This window comes from Diorhabda carinulata, chromosome 9, assembly GCF_026250575.1.
Source record: "Diorhabda carinulata isolate Delta chromosome 9, icDioCari1.1, whole genome shotgun sequence".
In the NCBI taxonomy this organism is placed as follows: domain Eukaryota; kingdom Metazoa; phylum Arthropoda; class Insecta; order Coleoptera; family Chrysomelidae; genus Diorhabda; species Diorhabda carinulata.
This window is the reverse complement of record NC_079468.1, coordinates 17785356-17801989: the sequence shown is the minus strand read 5'-3', so window position 1 is coordinate 17801989 and position 16634 is coordinate 17785356. Positions and strand designations below refer to the sequence as shown.

The window sequence follows — 16634 nt, the reverse complement described above, 5'->3', positions numbered from 1 at the left end:
GTTCTCACCTCCCCAATAATAATGTAACCACTACATACCTCTCTAGATCCATTTAGCTACTTTAATAATAGGATAAACAATTACATCAAGCACTATCAGAATAAAATCGTTTAAAATTCTGTTAAAATGTTTTTAAGAGCTTGAAAAAGTTATTAAAACATAAATTAAATCAAATAAACTTTTATGCAGATATAATAATCAAAAATTGCAATCGCAAGAAAAGCCAAATTCTAGTCAGTTGAGAAAATTGGGTTATCTTTCAATTTTCTCGCCGTAATTGGCGTTCAGGTAAAGTTTGTATCAGCTGAGTAAGAGCTCTTTCCAATTAGCTTGGAATGTGTGCCATTTAGCGTGTGCTAACCTTCATGTGTGCTAACCTTCATCTATAGACCTTCCGTATGACTCTCATAGATTTAAAATATACTGAAGTTTTCTGTGCTTAAGGAGAAGTGGTTGGTCTGTGACTTTTCAAAGATTTAAGTTCTATGTCATATTAATTCAGTACCGTATTAAGGCTAGGGATGTCAAACTGAAAAAAATATGGAAGTATCGATATTTATTAAAATATCAATATTGGTGGTCATATCTCAATGGAAAAATATCGATATATTGATACTTTTTGGAAACTTCTCATTACTCATTACTGAAACTGACTTAGTACTTATTTAGAATTATAATTTTCGTGGCTGGTTGTAGACGTGGTAAAACTGAGCATTTCCAATTTCGGCGTCATGAGAAATGTTACATAAACTAGATGAAGTTGAAGAGATAGGTGGAGAAGTTCAAATATTAGCTTTCGTTGTTGTTCCAATGGGGATTTTTCAGTTTTTTACAAAATTATTCTATTTTTGCAAATAGTTTTTAATGTGATGGATTGGTAAATAATTAACAATCCGTTCAATTAAGGACTTTCAATGAAACTTTGTTAAACGAATACTGAATTGTTAATTTTATCCATTATCCTTGGCTAATATCAAAATTGAAAAATAACTTTTAATTTGGTGGCAACCTTGATGCACTTTGACACATTGACATTTAACAACCAAGATGTGTCTACTACCCCAAAATGTGTTTTTCAAAAATTATATCTCAATTATCTATCAAAATATTTTTTATTGAACATGTACAATAAGTATTTTTTTAGATTCCAGTATCTTTACTGAACACAATCTATTTTATATGCATTTTAGAATAATTTTCTTTGATGTAAGATGTGCCAATAGCAGAATAAATAGGCCCAACCAGTGAAAAGCAAATGACTGTTTATAACCAACTGTTTGCTTCTTGAACGTCTCCTAATAAATAATCGGTTACTGTAATATTCCTTGACAGCGGTTTACACAACAAATCTAACTAAAGTTAGTTTAAACGTCGGGCTTTGTAGCGTAGACACAAACTTTCAAAATATTGTGTTATGTGTTGACTGTTTTGGGAAATTTAGGAAATGTGAAATATGAATTTAGAACTGTTAAAAAGTGGATATTTTTCGATGGCATAGTGGTTACTGTTGTTAATTTTTATTACAGTTTGGTAAGTGATTCTTTTTTGCTATAATTTTCCTTGATATATATTTGATATGCGGTGTAATCAATATGACAACTATTTTTGTCTTTTTACGGTGTAACGTTAATTTTATCTATATTTTTCTTTAACTATTTTGGAAAAAGATGAATTTGTACATTATTTTATAAATACTGTAAAGGTTATGTCACATTTGGCAGAAGTTTTAATCAGAGGACCTATCAGTAGAAGTTACCAATAATAAATTGTATATTTATATGAAGCATTTCTTCAAATTTAACGTATAATCAAATCTGTGTAATTAATGTGATGCTAATTAGTGAAATACTTTAATGGCAAACAATATTCTTACATGTGATTTATGACTAGTTAGACAAAAAACCTTTCTGAGTAATCTTTAACTATGTTCACACTTTTGTATAGTTTTATGAATTAACTTTATTATCACAATATCAGCGTTTTTTGAGTGAATCATCTGATTTGTCAGATTAGTTGATATTGAAAAATATTTTTTTGAGTATAAGGTATAAATATGTCATACTATTGCCCTACATATATATATATATATATATATATATATATATATATATATATATATATATATTTGAATGAAATACCTTAAGAGTAATACATTTACAACATACCCCTTAACACTACATATGTAGTTATTTACTCTTTTTTTCACATAATTATTGATGAAACAGGATTATCTGATTCTAGATAAATTAAAGGAGTTGGTTATCAATAATAGAACTAGTAGACCACCTATTTATTTATTTATGATATTCCCCATAAGTAAGAAAATGAGTTGTAAAGTGTTGTATATAACATTGTGTACCGTAGATGAAGCTACTTACAGAGCATGATTTGGATTTGAAAGCGATTTATAAAGACATGCATTGTTTTTTGCCAAATGACAATTATTTAGACTTCACGGACCATAACTAAAAAATAGGAATTCAATAACAAGAACTGATTATAATTGGATTATCTCCATCAATTTATATTCTGAGAGGGCCACTCAACTATTCAAGAGATATCAATCAGGCAATTAAACAGAAAATGTATTGCACTTCTGTATTCTTCTCAGTATTATGTGGAGGGATCACATGTTGGAAAACTACAAAACTAACATCAAACCAATTATAAGGAGTAGAAATATAGGTATGCCCAAGCAAATCATGTAAAGCTATTATACAAAGAAGCAAAATCTTAAGTAGAAAACACCACGACAGACTGCCCCAAATGTCATGTAACACTTGAAGATTAAAAGTAGATTAAAAATAACAATCACAAAACAAATATAAGTTAGAGATAACCAATCAATGGATGGAATCTTATCATGCCAATGCAGGGCAGTAAGTAGCCTTTGATTTTGATAAATTCCTACTATTGTTTTTGATTTTATTATGGTTTGCCTGATAATCAGGTGGTTCATAACTAAGCAATTAAATACTAGACTATTTATTTATCCCCATCAGTTTCCTCAGTTAAATAGATTATCATCAGATATATTACTACAGTCTAACTACCTCAGACCCAAGATAGTGATGAAAAAGAATTTCCTACTACAACAATGCTCCCAATTTTTGCTATTAAAACAATATTCTAAATTTTGATCCTTGGAAAGTTTTTAAACTATAGGTAACCCATATATCGAAATATAGTTGTTAGGAATACTCCTTGGAATAAATCAACTTAGTATTTAGTAATAATTTGTAATTGTAATAAGTATTTAGTTATTTGAGTAGGTCTGTATGTTTTTGATCAGATAATCCTGTTAATTAATAGATGTGCTGTCAGTGCTGTTTGTATATCTATTTTACACTCACTGAATATTAAGTACTTTGACCAAATAAAAGATTGTTTTTTGTCCGTTAATAGTATCCATATCTGTAACAAAGGAAATGTGGTTAAATGTTTAAACAATCTGGGTTAAAAATATACAAAGGTATTGTTATACTTTATATATTTCAATTGTTCAATCGATGGGTCATAAGAGAAATGTGTTTGTTTCAAGTGGTTAATTGAACATTTTTAATGAAGTAAGTTTATTTATTTACAACCATATAGGCAACGTTGTCATTACTAACGTCATTGAAGGGTAGAAAGTGTCATATTACACATCTCTACTTATCGCCCTCATTTACCGTCCTCACTTCCCGCCCTCTAAAATATTGTGGGGTCTTTAAACTTTTTCTCATCTGTTTGACAGTGTAATTGTGAATGTTGCTGTAAACAGTGTATTCAGTATGAATATCGCAAACGGTTTCAGAAATTCCAACTTAACAGTTTCCCATGTTTCGATGAAGAGGGCTTCTTTTGTCTGGTTTGTTCTCGAAAATATGCTGAAAGTACACTTTCGGAACTGGTATTCTTCACTTTTTTTGCACCAATTCCTATATAATTTAATAGCTTTTAAGGAGGGTTCACACGGAGTCGTAACCTGGGCGAGAATACTACGGGAGTCGTGATCACTACCTGGTGTGAACTGGTAGTCGTCAACGACCAAAAATAGATCAGTCGTGATTACTCCGGCATTTTGAAGTGAAGGCCCATATAGATGGACCCCACTCGTTTCTCACCAAATAACTGCTCTATCTAAATAAGCGCGAAATCAAACTAGTGACCGGACTTCTAAACGGACACTGCCATCTAAGACGTCACCTTCACATGATGGGCATCATGGATGATCCGGAGTGAGTAGGATGAAACTGCAGACCACGTATCTGTGAGTGCCCGGCACTCACTTGGATGCGGTTTAAATACCTGGGCAAACCCCACTACCTGCCTAACGACATCAAAAGGTTCAAGTCAAAGCGCTTGATTGGCTTCTTAAAGGACATCGGACTTTGGTAACGTCAAGTGGGGCACGACGGGCCTATGTGCTCAACGGCTTCACGGCTGCACATACGTACGAACAAACTAACTAACTAATACTGCTGCTGTATCAAGGAGGAAGATATTGCAGATCTCGTCATCCGGCGATTGTTTTTGTTGTGCCCAGGTTCTAACTTCAAATGATTTTGTGCGACCATGGATACAGTCGACATACTGGTTTCGACACGTCTGTCTCCTGTTGCCATTCTTTGTGTGCTCTAATGAGTGTTTATAATCAATTTATATATTGGCGTCGGTTTTTTGAGATTCGCGTCGAATAATTTTCATTGACTATCTTGAAAAAGGAAAAACAATCAACGCCGAGTATTATGCAAACTTATTGCAACGTTTGAGGGACAACATCAAACAAAAACGGCCGCATTTGGCTAAGAAGAGAGTGTTGTTTCAATGCACCAGCTCACACATCCGTTATTGCAATTGTCAAGATTAATGAACTAATGTTTGAATCGCTACCTCATGTACCCTATTCGCCAGAGTTAGCTCCCTCGGATTATTTTTTGTTCCCGGACTTGAACAAATGGGTCGGTGGGCAAAGATTTTCTAACAATGAAGAGGTGATGTTGGCAATTAATGGCTATTTTTTTATTGTTGGGCTAGGTACTTCTGGGACCATCCAGGTAAATATTTCACTTATTGAAGTTTTCGGATTTTTAGAAATAAAACAAGTTCTTAGTGAACACGAACGCTCCAAGTATGAAATATTTTTTCCAAAAAACGTATAGTTTTCGTTTGTAATTGTCTCAGTATATTATTACAGAATCTTCAGAGTACTATCCTGGCGACAATATCATTTTGCCCATATCAGTTCAGTTACCGGCTAATATGGTAACGCTGCTTGCAGAACAATTCTTACGGTATTTCCGCGAGTTGATATCGTCTTCTTCGCGTATCACACACATCAGCGAAACGAAGCTCCTACTTTAGAACCCTTATTGTCTATAGTCTTTGCTTCACTTTTATGCACTTCAGCAAGTGAAGAGTGCGGTGAACGTCTCGGAGACGGCGTCGATACAAAGTTACGTGTATATATACGTTCACAGACGACGCCAGTGACGTAAAAGTTCGTTGTATTTTTCTTTGAGTGTGTGGGTTTTTATGTTGGTGTATGGAGATTGTTTCACGAGGAAGCATGACTTGATTTTTTTCGAAATGTAGCATGGTTGTTGTGACTCACACTGATATTTGTATTCCGTTTACTTTTTTGGAAAATTCATATAGAGGAAGGTTGGTTAATAATCATATATTTAGTAGTCTTTTGAATATACAGTGTGACTTATGGCTAAACTAACTCGATATAATATTTTAAATGTTTAAAAAAGTTTTATATGAAACCTGCGTAAATTTTTATCTAAACTTCACCTAATTAATTAATTGGTGTTATGATAGATATTTTTTTATTGTACTTTATAGTAACGCCAGTATCTCCCACGGGGAATGCAGCACCTCGACGGATTAATATATTTCATATATTAATTTGAGATTGCGAGAAAATCGAGAAAAAAACGCAAAATTTGCATAAATGTTCATTAAATGACGTGTGCACTAATAAAAAATTTTGAAAAATGCATCCGTCAAATGTGTAAATGGGGGTGGTCAGGTATTAAAAAACCTTGTAAAAATCAATCCTCGAGGAGAAACGGAAATAACAAATTTGTAAATTAATATAAAATAAAACTATTACCAGTAAATTTAAATGTTAATCGAGGAACTATTCGCCGATATTTCGAAACTTTTAAACCGAAATTGCTCACATATTGGAGGAGGACTATTTGAAATAGGAATTTGAAAAAAAATTACTTTTTAGCTATGAAGCCAAGTTTACTACAATTAGAATAGAATCGACGTAAAATTGTCTTTATTCGGCAGTCGATACTACTATTAACGAATGAGTTATTAGCTCTTTTTGAAGGAAATATTAACATTCAGGACTTTTTAAAGAAAAATTATGTATCATTTCACATGAGCATTTGAGCAAATAAGTGTCGCCTTTGCTCACAATGGAATTAAAACAACAACGTGAGTCGTTTTGGAGATTTTTGGAAATGAAAGAAAAAATTGACATAAGAGGAGTTGACATTGTACGGAGACTGCACCATCATTGACGACTATAAAATATTGAGCAGGTAAAAACGGTAAAAAACTGTGACAACCAGCGATATCATCGAAAAAGTTCATGGAAAATCGTCGAATTGAGACTAGAGATATAAAAAAAGGTTATGAGAATGTCAAGAGAATGCGTTACTGCGATATACTGTTTGAAGAATTGTGCAGTGTTGACGCGTTTGTTTACTTTGGACCCAAAGCGTATTCAAATCAACTTTTTCCGTGATTTAAGCAAAATAAGTTTTTTGCTTCGGCTAACAACTGTAGATGAAACTTGAATCCACTGCTAAATTTCTTAGACAAAAAAATCGAGTCAGTGAACCACAATGAAAATTGATTGATTGAAATTTGTTCATCGAATATGCTCAAAAAGGTAAGACAATAAGAGGAGGGTATTTCGCTATCAATGCTTGATAAGATAAAGGGAGAAATTGCAAAAAAGCGACCTCATTCGAGGAAAAAGAAAGTGCTTTTACATCAGGTGAATTGCACTTCAAATTGGTTGATCACCCACCGTATTCACCAGAACTGGCCCCCAGTGACTTTTTGTCGTTTTCTTACGGTAAGATTCCACTTGCAAGAGATAAATTTTCACGCCCAATTTAAGAAGAAAGGCGACAGGATTGGAAAACAGACAAACCTCCTATTGGAATACAGAGATATATGCTGCATTTCATTTCTCAAGCATCTGAAAAAAGGAGAAACAATGGGCAGTGACTATTTTGTGCACATTATTGGACCAATTCAAGTAGGAACGTTAACATAAATAGTTAAAAACTTCATATCTGACTCCCATCGACTACTGGCTTTTTTCAGACCAGAAAAAATATTTCAAGAAAAGAAATAACAGTCAAATTAAAAAGTTATCGTTAAGACAGAAACCTATTTTGAAGTAAAACCAAAATAGTTTTACAAAAATGACTTGGAAAGGGTAAAAATGCGTTGAACTATTTGTGGTATTCTACGAGAGCATCTGAATGAAACGATATGTATTCAGAAATCAATTTTTTATTTATTAGTTGCTTATAAGATGGGTATGTGAACAAGTAAAACTAATATGAAATTTATTGGACAGTCGATTTAAACGGATTTGTTTTTTATTGTTTTTACGATTACAGTTACATTGACCGTGTCCTTGCAAAACTTTCTACTATTTTACTTCGATCCAGTTTTTTTCGCTAATGTATCTTTCCGCGATAAAAATAAATATTTCTCACATCTATTTGTTTATAAGAAAATTTATTGGTTATATTTTGTTTAAAATGCCTTGAATTTTGCTATAACACCTGTTAGATTAATATTTCAAGTAATTCCGGTTATTGAACTATTTTTTTCAAATACGATGATACTACTAATATTCAGTGATACTTTCTATACGCACCGAAAATTTATTGTATGAAACATCTGTTAGAATGTGACATACTTCGCGTGATTATACAAATTTATGAAAAGAATTTATAGAAGAAATAATTGAGAATATACCGACAATTTTAATAATGGAGTCTGTATTTATTAAGAAAATAATTGATCACGATAGAATGTGGAAACGTAAAAACGAACGAAGACTAGATTAATTATCGAGTGTATTTGTGAAAAATTTTCATTATGAAATTACAAATGTTTCGACTACCAGTTGTCGTAATGTAGAAAGTTGATAATTTCACAAATCAGGTTTTTACAATTAATCGAACAATAACCACAAAAAATATAGTGAATAATTTATTTCAAGTCCATGACTTGTTAGCTCATTTTTTTGGACGTACCTAAGGCTAGTTCGTATTGAGCTAGTGTTTTACTAGAGTATGGGCAGCCGTTGAGCACATAGGCCTTCAGATAGGCCCGTCGTGCCCCACTTGACGTTACCAAAGTTCGATGTCCTTTGAGAAGCCGATCAGGCACTTTGGCTTGAACCCTTTGATGTCGTTAGGCAGGTTGTGGGTTAGGTGGCCAGTAAATTAATATTCTTACTTGTTAAAGTACAAAAATTGGAACTAAAATCGTCTTTATCATTAGCATTTCGTGTTCAATACAATTTTTCCATGTATCATTGTCACATTTTGATCTAACTTGACGTATGTTTTCAATTACCATCGAAACTTATAGTCTTTTTTTATGAATAAGAGACTAATGAAATGTTTAAGCATTCGTAATCAATCAGTTCTTTTAGTAGACAGTTGAAATACTCTTTCAAGTTACACCTCGAATCTTTTCGTATTAATCTTCCGGCGGGCGCGCCGTTGTACTTAGTGCTACAGATGTTTTGTTTAGGTTTTCCCTTATATTATACCTGAAGGATTAACGAGACTTCTCACCCCTTATTATTCCACCCCTTTCACAACCTCTATATAATAGAAAAGAAAGCAAAAAAATCTAGTAGTTTAGTCATAAACAACAATAAATGTTGTTCAAATAAAACCTGATTTCAATATACAGGGTGGCGCAATAGAAAGTGCATATTGCATCATCTTTTTTCGCGAGGTAAACGGTGCGTAGGTGGAAGAAGCCCACGGAAAGCGTCGCGCTTTTTGTGTTCGCACGTTTTACGAGAACGATCGTTCATACGTGTTGACAAGGCAACTGGATATAGATTAAGACACATTAATGAAGATCCGAGTGCAAATTTAATTTAAATATGAGTTTAGCGTTTTGAAGAGACCGGTTCCACGTTTAAATCACATCTAGGACCACAGACAATATTGATAGGGTGAAGTTTACAGCAAATTTTCAAGTTGGATCTTAAACTGCATCCTTATAAGCTCCGGTTGATACAGGAGTTAAAAGATACGACTTTGGAGTAAGCTTGGCTATTGCTGAAGAAATGCTTAGTCGATTTTCCTCTTTTGACAACATCCTTTTTCAGATGAGGCTCATTTTCATTTAAATGGGTTTGTCGTTATTGGATAGAAAATAACACAAAAATGAAACATCAAAAACCACTGCATACTCCGAAAGTAACGGCATGGGCAGCAATCTCAAGCCAAGGAATTATTGGCTCTTTCCTCTTTGCAGATTCACGAGGACGAAAGATCACCGTAAACACCGACCACTATGTTGCGATGTTAGAGGGATATTTGACTCTAGAACTTGCGAGATCAAGAGTAGCGAATACGAGAACCTGGTTCCAACAAGACGGAGCGACCTGTCACATCAAATGACTCTATGAGACAGAGACAGAGACTAATTTCCAAAAGAGGTGATATCCCTTGGCTCCCACGTAGCCCTGACTTGATGCCTCTTGATTTTTTTTGTGGGGACACCTCAAACATAAAATCTACATGAATAATCGGAGGGACATCAGTAAGCTAAAGGAAAATATCCGTCAGGAAATGGCACCAATCACCCCAGATTTATTTACAAGAGTTTTCACAAATCTGCGTTCGCGTTCTTCGAGAGGGCCGTCATTTAGATATTTAGATGATGTTATTTTTAAAGAATAAACTCCATTTAATTACCTAATCATATTTTTTATTTCAACAATACCTTAGGTATTTATTTTTTTTCTCCTATACTTAATAAATGCACGATCTATTGCACCACCCTGTATTAATTAGTAATAAAATAAATGTTGTTCAAATAAAACTTGTTTTCAATTTTTGTGCCCCTAATTAATAATAATTATCCTCTATAAGTATCATCTAATATTTTATGTATATAATAAAATATCATTTATTTATTGTTTAAAAACAAAGAAGAAACAAAACTGCTGTAAAACAATCTCTAGGAGCTAATTTTTAGGTATAATTCAGTTAATCAATTGCATAAAACCACTATAAATAGTAAATAATCTATTTTAGCAAAATTAAATGTAAAAATAAACATTCACATGAAGGTTTTAAATAAAATAAACTTGTGTTGTACTCGCCCCTGCTTGTGTCAAAAAAGGGGGCGCGCCCGCCGGAAGGTTAAATAATATTTGTATAAATATAGTGAATATATTGGGTGTACACTTATATATTTACCTAATTAACCTGCTTATAATGTCCAAACAGCTGAAGGTTTAAAAGTGTAATTTTTATAAAATGCTTTATTATTTCAAAACATCTGTTAAGATTGAAATGATTGAATCTTACTGGTAAAATAAGTGTATGGGCTTAAACTATGACTTTTCAACAACGTAACGTTCATTTGGTTCGAATATTATAAGTAGAGCTACTTCTTACAAATCAAAATCAGTATCGGAATCAGAAGATGAACTGTCGCAATCAATATTCACAATGAATGGATTGATGATTTCATCAGTAATATTATCCAATTTCCATATTTTCTCTTCTTTAAACAGATTATTTACTGTTTTTTTTACAGCTAAACAACTGTTTAACATCACTCATTTCCAAATAATTATTTTTTCTCGAAACTTTTCTCTTTATCCCAGTCCATACCAGTTCAAACGAATTTAGTTTGCAATGATATGGTGGAGATGAAGCCACCCATGATTTTCTGCAATTTCACCAATTCCAAATTTTTTTTAATTCCTTTTTATGCATAGAACTCGAAGGATACAAATTTTTTACACAGAATTTTGTTAACCACTGGTATATGGGCAATTTTTCTAAAAATCTATACGGGTAACTTGCATTATCTATTACTATTATACACTTCTGAGAAAAAAGATCTATCATTTGTTCGAACCATGTGTTTATGGTGGTCACCATTAAGAGTAGTAGATTGCAAGTTGCAACTAAACTAAACACCACTTAGAAGCGGTGTGCTCTGGTGTGGAAGGTCTAAAATCATATTTTCGGTAAAATTGGTCGGAGAGAGATTCTTGGAATTAAGATGAATCAAAATTTTTAACCTTTATTGGAAAATGTATACTTATTGAAAAATTCACATTATACGTCTATGGGATCTTTAATACACAGGGCATTCGACCAGACCAAATGTTTTTTCTGCTGAGCTAAGAGAAAACCCATAAAAGACCTAAAATCTGTATCTATTAGCTCAGGTACATTTGTGAACATTTTGGGAAATATTTAGGATTATTCTGTGAAAATATATAAAATGACCGTAAGTTTTCGATTATGAATTGGGTTTTATTACTCTCTCGTACATAAAAATAGACTATAAACTAGGTAAACGATGAAATGTGCGTATTTTCAACTTTCAATCTACCCCAAATCATTTCTATTCACACAATAATACAGGAGCAGTCATCATGAGGTTTGACATGAGACTTGAATATATTATACTCGTTTTTCAAATTATAACTTTTTATATTTTCAGCAACTCTTTTTTGTGGGGATCTTTTTAGGATTATTTATGTTGAATTTAGCAGAAGCACAACGGTAAATCATTTTTCATGTCATCGGGGTAATTAACACAAAATTTGGAAATGTTTCTAGTGGATAAAAGCAATGCATTTGGTATAAAAATATTACTGACAGCATGAATAAAAATTACTTTTTTTTACTATTTTCTAAAGAAAAATATCGGCTTGTGTAAAAAAAAACAGTTTCTAAAGAAAGAAAAATATCAGTTTGTTTTGTAGAAATGCGATTTAGAAAGACAAATTTCGATTTGATTGTGAAAAAACATTTTCTTAAGACAAATGGCATTTTGTTTTTGGTAAAAACCCAGTTTTTAAAGACGAATCTCAGTTTGTTTTCGAAAAAGACAAACTCTAAAGAAATATGTCGATTTGTTTATGAAAAAAAAATAGTTTCTAAAGAAAAATGACTATTTGTTTTGAGAAAAGACAGTTCCTAAAGGCAAATGTCGATTTGGTTTTGAAAACAAACCGTTTCTAAAGAAAAATAACAGTTTGTTTTGTAGAAATGTGATTTAGAAAGACAAATTTCGATTTGATTGTGAAAAAACATTTTCTTAAGACAAATGGCATTTTGTTTTTGGTAAAAACCCAGTTTTTAAAGACGAATCTCAGTTTGTTTTCGAAAAAGACAAACTCTAAAGAAATATGTCGATTTGTTTATGAAAAAAAAATAGTTTCTAAAGAAAAATGACTATTTGTTTTGAGAAAAGACAGTTCCTAAAGGCAAATGTCGATTTGGTTTTGAAAACAAACCGTTTCTAAAGAAAAATAACAGTTTGTTTTGTAGAAATGTGATTTAGAAAGACAAATTTCGATTTGATTGTGAAAAAACATTTTCTTAAGACAAATGGCAGTTTGTTTTTGTAAAAACCCAGTTTTTAAACACGAATCTCAGTTTGTTTTCGAAAAAGACAAACTGTAAAGAAATATGTCGATTTGTGCAAATGTCGGTTTGGTTTTGAAAAAAAAACCGTTTTTAAAGAAAAATAACAGTTTGCTTTGTATAAATGCGATTTAGAAAGACAAATTTCGATTTGTTTGTGAAAAAACATTTTCTTAAGACAAATGGCAGTTTGTTTTTGTAAAAACCCAGTTTTTAAACACGAATCTCAGTTTGTTTTCGAAAAAGACAAACTGTAAAGAAATATGTCGATTTGTTTATGAAAAAAAAATAGTTTCTAAAGAAAAATGACTATTTGTTTTGAGAAAAGACAGTTCCTAAAGGCAAATGTCGATTTGGTTTTGAAAACAAACCGTTTCTAAAGAAAAATAACAGTTTGTTTTGTAGAAATGTGATTTAGAAAGACAAATTTCGATTTGATTGTGAAAAAACATTTTCTTAAGACAAATGGCAGTTTGTTTTTGTAAAAACCCAGTTTTTAAACACGAATCTCAGTTTGTTTTCGAAAAAGACAAACTGTAAAGAAATATGTCGATTTGTGCAAATGTCGGTTTGGTTTTGAAAAAAAAAAACCGTTTTTAAAGAAAAATAACAGTTTGCTTTGTATAAATGCGATTTAAAGAGACAAATTTCGATTTGATTGTGAAAAAACATTTTCTTAACATAAATGGCATTTTGTTTTTGGTAAAAACCCAGTTTTTAAAGACAAATGTCAGTTTATTTTGGAAAAAGAAAAATGTCGTTTTATTCTTTGATAAATAAACAATTTCTAAATACATCTAATAGTTTTCCTGTACGTTATTCCCAACATTTTTAATTACCAAAATTGGGCATGTTTTAAATTTTATTTCATTTTATTGGATTTGACAATAGTGGAAACTTTTCTCGCTATAACTAGAAAAAGTCTTTCACATACAAATTTAAACTTGACATCGTTAGTTTCACAGATGTATATTCGGTGAACGTTTTAGCATAAAAATTAATATTTTGACTTTTTTGCATCCGTAAAACATTGGTGTCATCTACTAAATAATTCAAACTTCAATTACAGTTTTCTTTCTTTTCACATGCTCTTGTCGTATATCTCAAGAAAGTACAAGTGGACTTCCAGTTTTCTACGTGACCTAGCCTATTAAAGATGTGAAATCCATCAGAACCGGACTCTATTATTTATTTTCATACTTTTAGTTTCTCACGTATTTACGTACCCAAATATGATAGTGATATATGCTGAAATCAATTTCTACCTCGTAAATCACAATACAGGGTGCTCTATAATCATGTGTAATTTGAGTTGAGATAGAATGTCAAAAAGTAAGGGTAAATATTCATTCAATTACTTTTTGTTAATAGATTATCACGACAAATCTGTATCAATTTATAATAAAACTGTTGAAAACCTGTTAATTGAATTCAAATTGGCCAATATTCACTCTAGGACAAAATTAAGCTGGAATTTCTGGAATTGTCTACTTAACAATACTGAATACACTGTTTACACCACACTCACAATTACACTGACGCGCGTTTCGATAATTATGTTATACGTAAGTTAACCTAGCGAACCGATTTTTTCAAAAATGACTTTTGATTAATTATCTTAACACGTAAGTTAGCGAGCCACCCCCTGAAAAACCGCTTCCCCACGTACGGCAATTATGTTTGAAATTCATCCGAAATACTGATAAAAAATATGCAGTTATCGATCAACTTGCCGTATACGATAAGAACTGGCTGTCAAACACATTTTTTTTATATATCAGTTGTTTTACTTAAAGAAAATAACATTCAAGTGGCCTGAGCTTTGAAAACATATTAGCTACCTAATGATGATGTGGTTCGTAAGAATATTTATGCCAAATTGATTGAAATAACGATCTGAAAATTGAGTAAAAAAAATATTTTGCGCCCAACCCCGATGTGCTCCGGATAAATTAACGATGATTTCTTGAACGGCAATTATTGATGTGTTCAAATATAATTGCCGTATGTAGGGAAATGGTTTTTCAGGGAGTGGTGCGCTAACTTATGTGTTAAGATAGCGGACCATATATTTTTTTTTTATAATAATCAACGGCTAATTCTCCGAATTTCACGGCAGAAAAAGCGGCTAAAAAACGATAATTATTAAGCTCCGCTAGGTTAACGTACGTATGCCACGAGCATACAATTATCTCCACTCACAACAACAGAATGGCATTTGAAAGGCAATACGCAGCGACCATGTTTCGGTATTTACTTACTTTCTACGTCACAACCGCAGTAACCATGTTTTCTTTGCAATTGCTCGATTATTTTTGCATCGATTTTTTTAAATATAACTGTAATTTCTGAAATAGATGGTGCATCACCTTCTAACTTCTGTATTGCTACAGAAATGGGTAAAAGAAGGTTGTGTGTAGTCTGAACTTGCGCCCAAAATATATCATTACCCAGTATCTGCTTTCGTATATTTGGAGGCAGTGATAATGTGTCATCTATAGCTGCAGATTGTAAGCAGTTCTTTGTATGCAGCAAACTCTCAAAACATTTTGTTGCTGATCCCCATCTAGTTTCTGCTGGCAAAATAAGAGAACTTTCTTTCCCTTGTTTTTCTTTCTGGATTGCCTTCAATGTGGTGATTCTTAAACAATTTGACAATTGCCTTGCATTTTGACAATATTGTTAGAATTGAATTCAAACTTATTATATATTTTGCCAAAAGGTTTAATGCATGAGCAAGGCAGCCAAATATAATCAAGTGAGGATATTGTTCCCGTAACTTCTGCCAAGCTAATTTCATGTTGCTTGCATTGTCAGTTCCTTGTATGTCAGTCCAACCATCCGAGAGCAGTGTCAATGATTCCGCTTCAGCAATTTTTTGAACCACCATTTCTTGTACTCTGTCATACTCTTTATCTAAAAGGGAATGCGATAAACGATAACGTGATGGTAATATGTATGATGGACGAATATGTTTGTAGTGTTCCACCCAATATTTATTTTCAGTAATTGAAAATGGGATTCCACTTGCAAATATAGCAGGTGCCAATGTCTCTTCTGCTTTTTCTTTGTCTTCTGTTGGCATTTTGTCAACAAATCTTGATAAGATATTCTTTGAATTTGAATAGCTGCTTGAAGTTGCTTCTTGTTCACTGAGATCCATTGGCAGACTAACCTCACTTTCTTCAGTTTCCTGCACCTGCAATGACAGAAACATAATGTAATTTAACTTTTATTTAAAACAAAACTAGCAGACATACCAGACATTTGCTCAGGCCTGCCAACATACAAAGCAAAATCTAAAAGAGAAAATTACAGCCACGTACCCGAGATATTCCTGAGTTGGTAAAGTCTCATGTTTAAAATTAAATGCATGACAAAAAGATCAAATTTACATGCTGTAGTGCATGGTTTACTTCTACATCTAGCTCAGAGAAACTCGAAGAGCAAGGTTTTGTTTTTCATTCTTTATTTGAATGAGTTTTGGTTTCGATTTTTCTTAAGCATTGATGAAAAGGAATAAAAACTTGTTTAGTGAAAACTTATTCTTTAACTTCATAATCTTTACATTAATTAAAATAAACTTTTTCACAAACACTACATGTATGCAATAATTTAAATAAGTTTGGGTTTTACTAGTTTTGTTTTTGATTTAAAAACATATATAGTATACCTGTTAAATATATATTTATTTTATTTTTTCACATCATCAGTTTTCTTAAATTTATTTTCTGATTAAAACAAAATTGTAACCATTTCTTTCAATTCAACACTCGTAAAAATGTTTTGTATGGATTTCTCATTCTCATAGAATATATTGTAATCCATGTTATATTTATAAAGGATGTCCTTTTAAAGAAAGGTATTTAAAAACAATATAGAAGGTGCATTCAATTAAGAATTTAGAACAATTATTATTTGATTCAGTAGATATCTATAACTTTTATCAAATAACTG

The 16634-nt window shown here is 32.1% G+C and overlaps 1 protein-coding gene across 1 annotated transcript in view; it reads left to right on the top strand.

Annotated features, from left to right (window-relative positions):
* The first annotated feature begins 1017 nt into the window (after positions 1 to 1017).
* Positions 1018 to 16634, top strand: part of LOC130898030 (WD repeat-containing protein 47) — a 136429-nt gene continuing 120812 nt past the window's right edge. The window contains exon 1 of the mRNA XM_057807066.1: positions 1018 to 1530. The gene's annotated coding sequence lies outside the window, so the exon portion shown is untranslated. The remainder of the gene's footprint in view (positions 1531 to 16634) is intronic.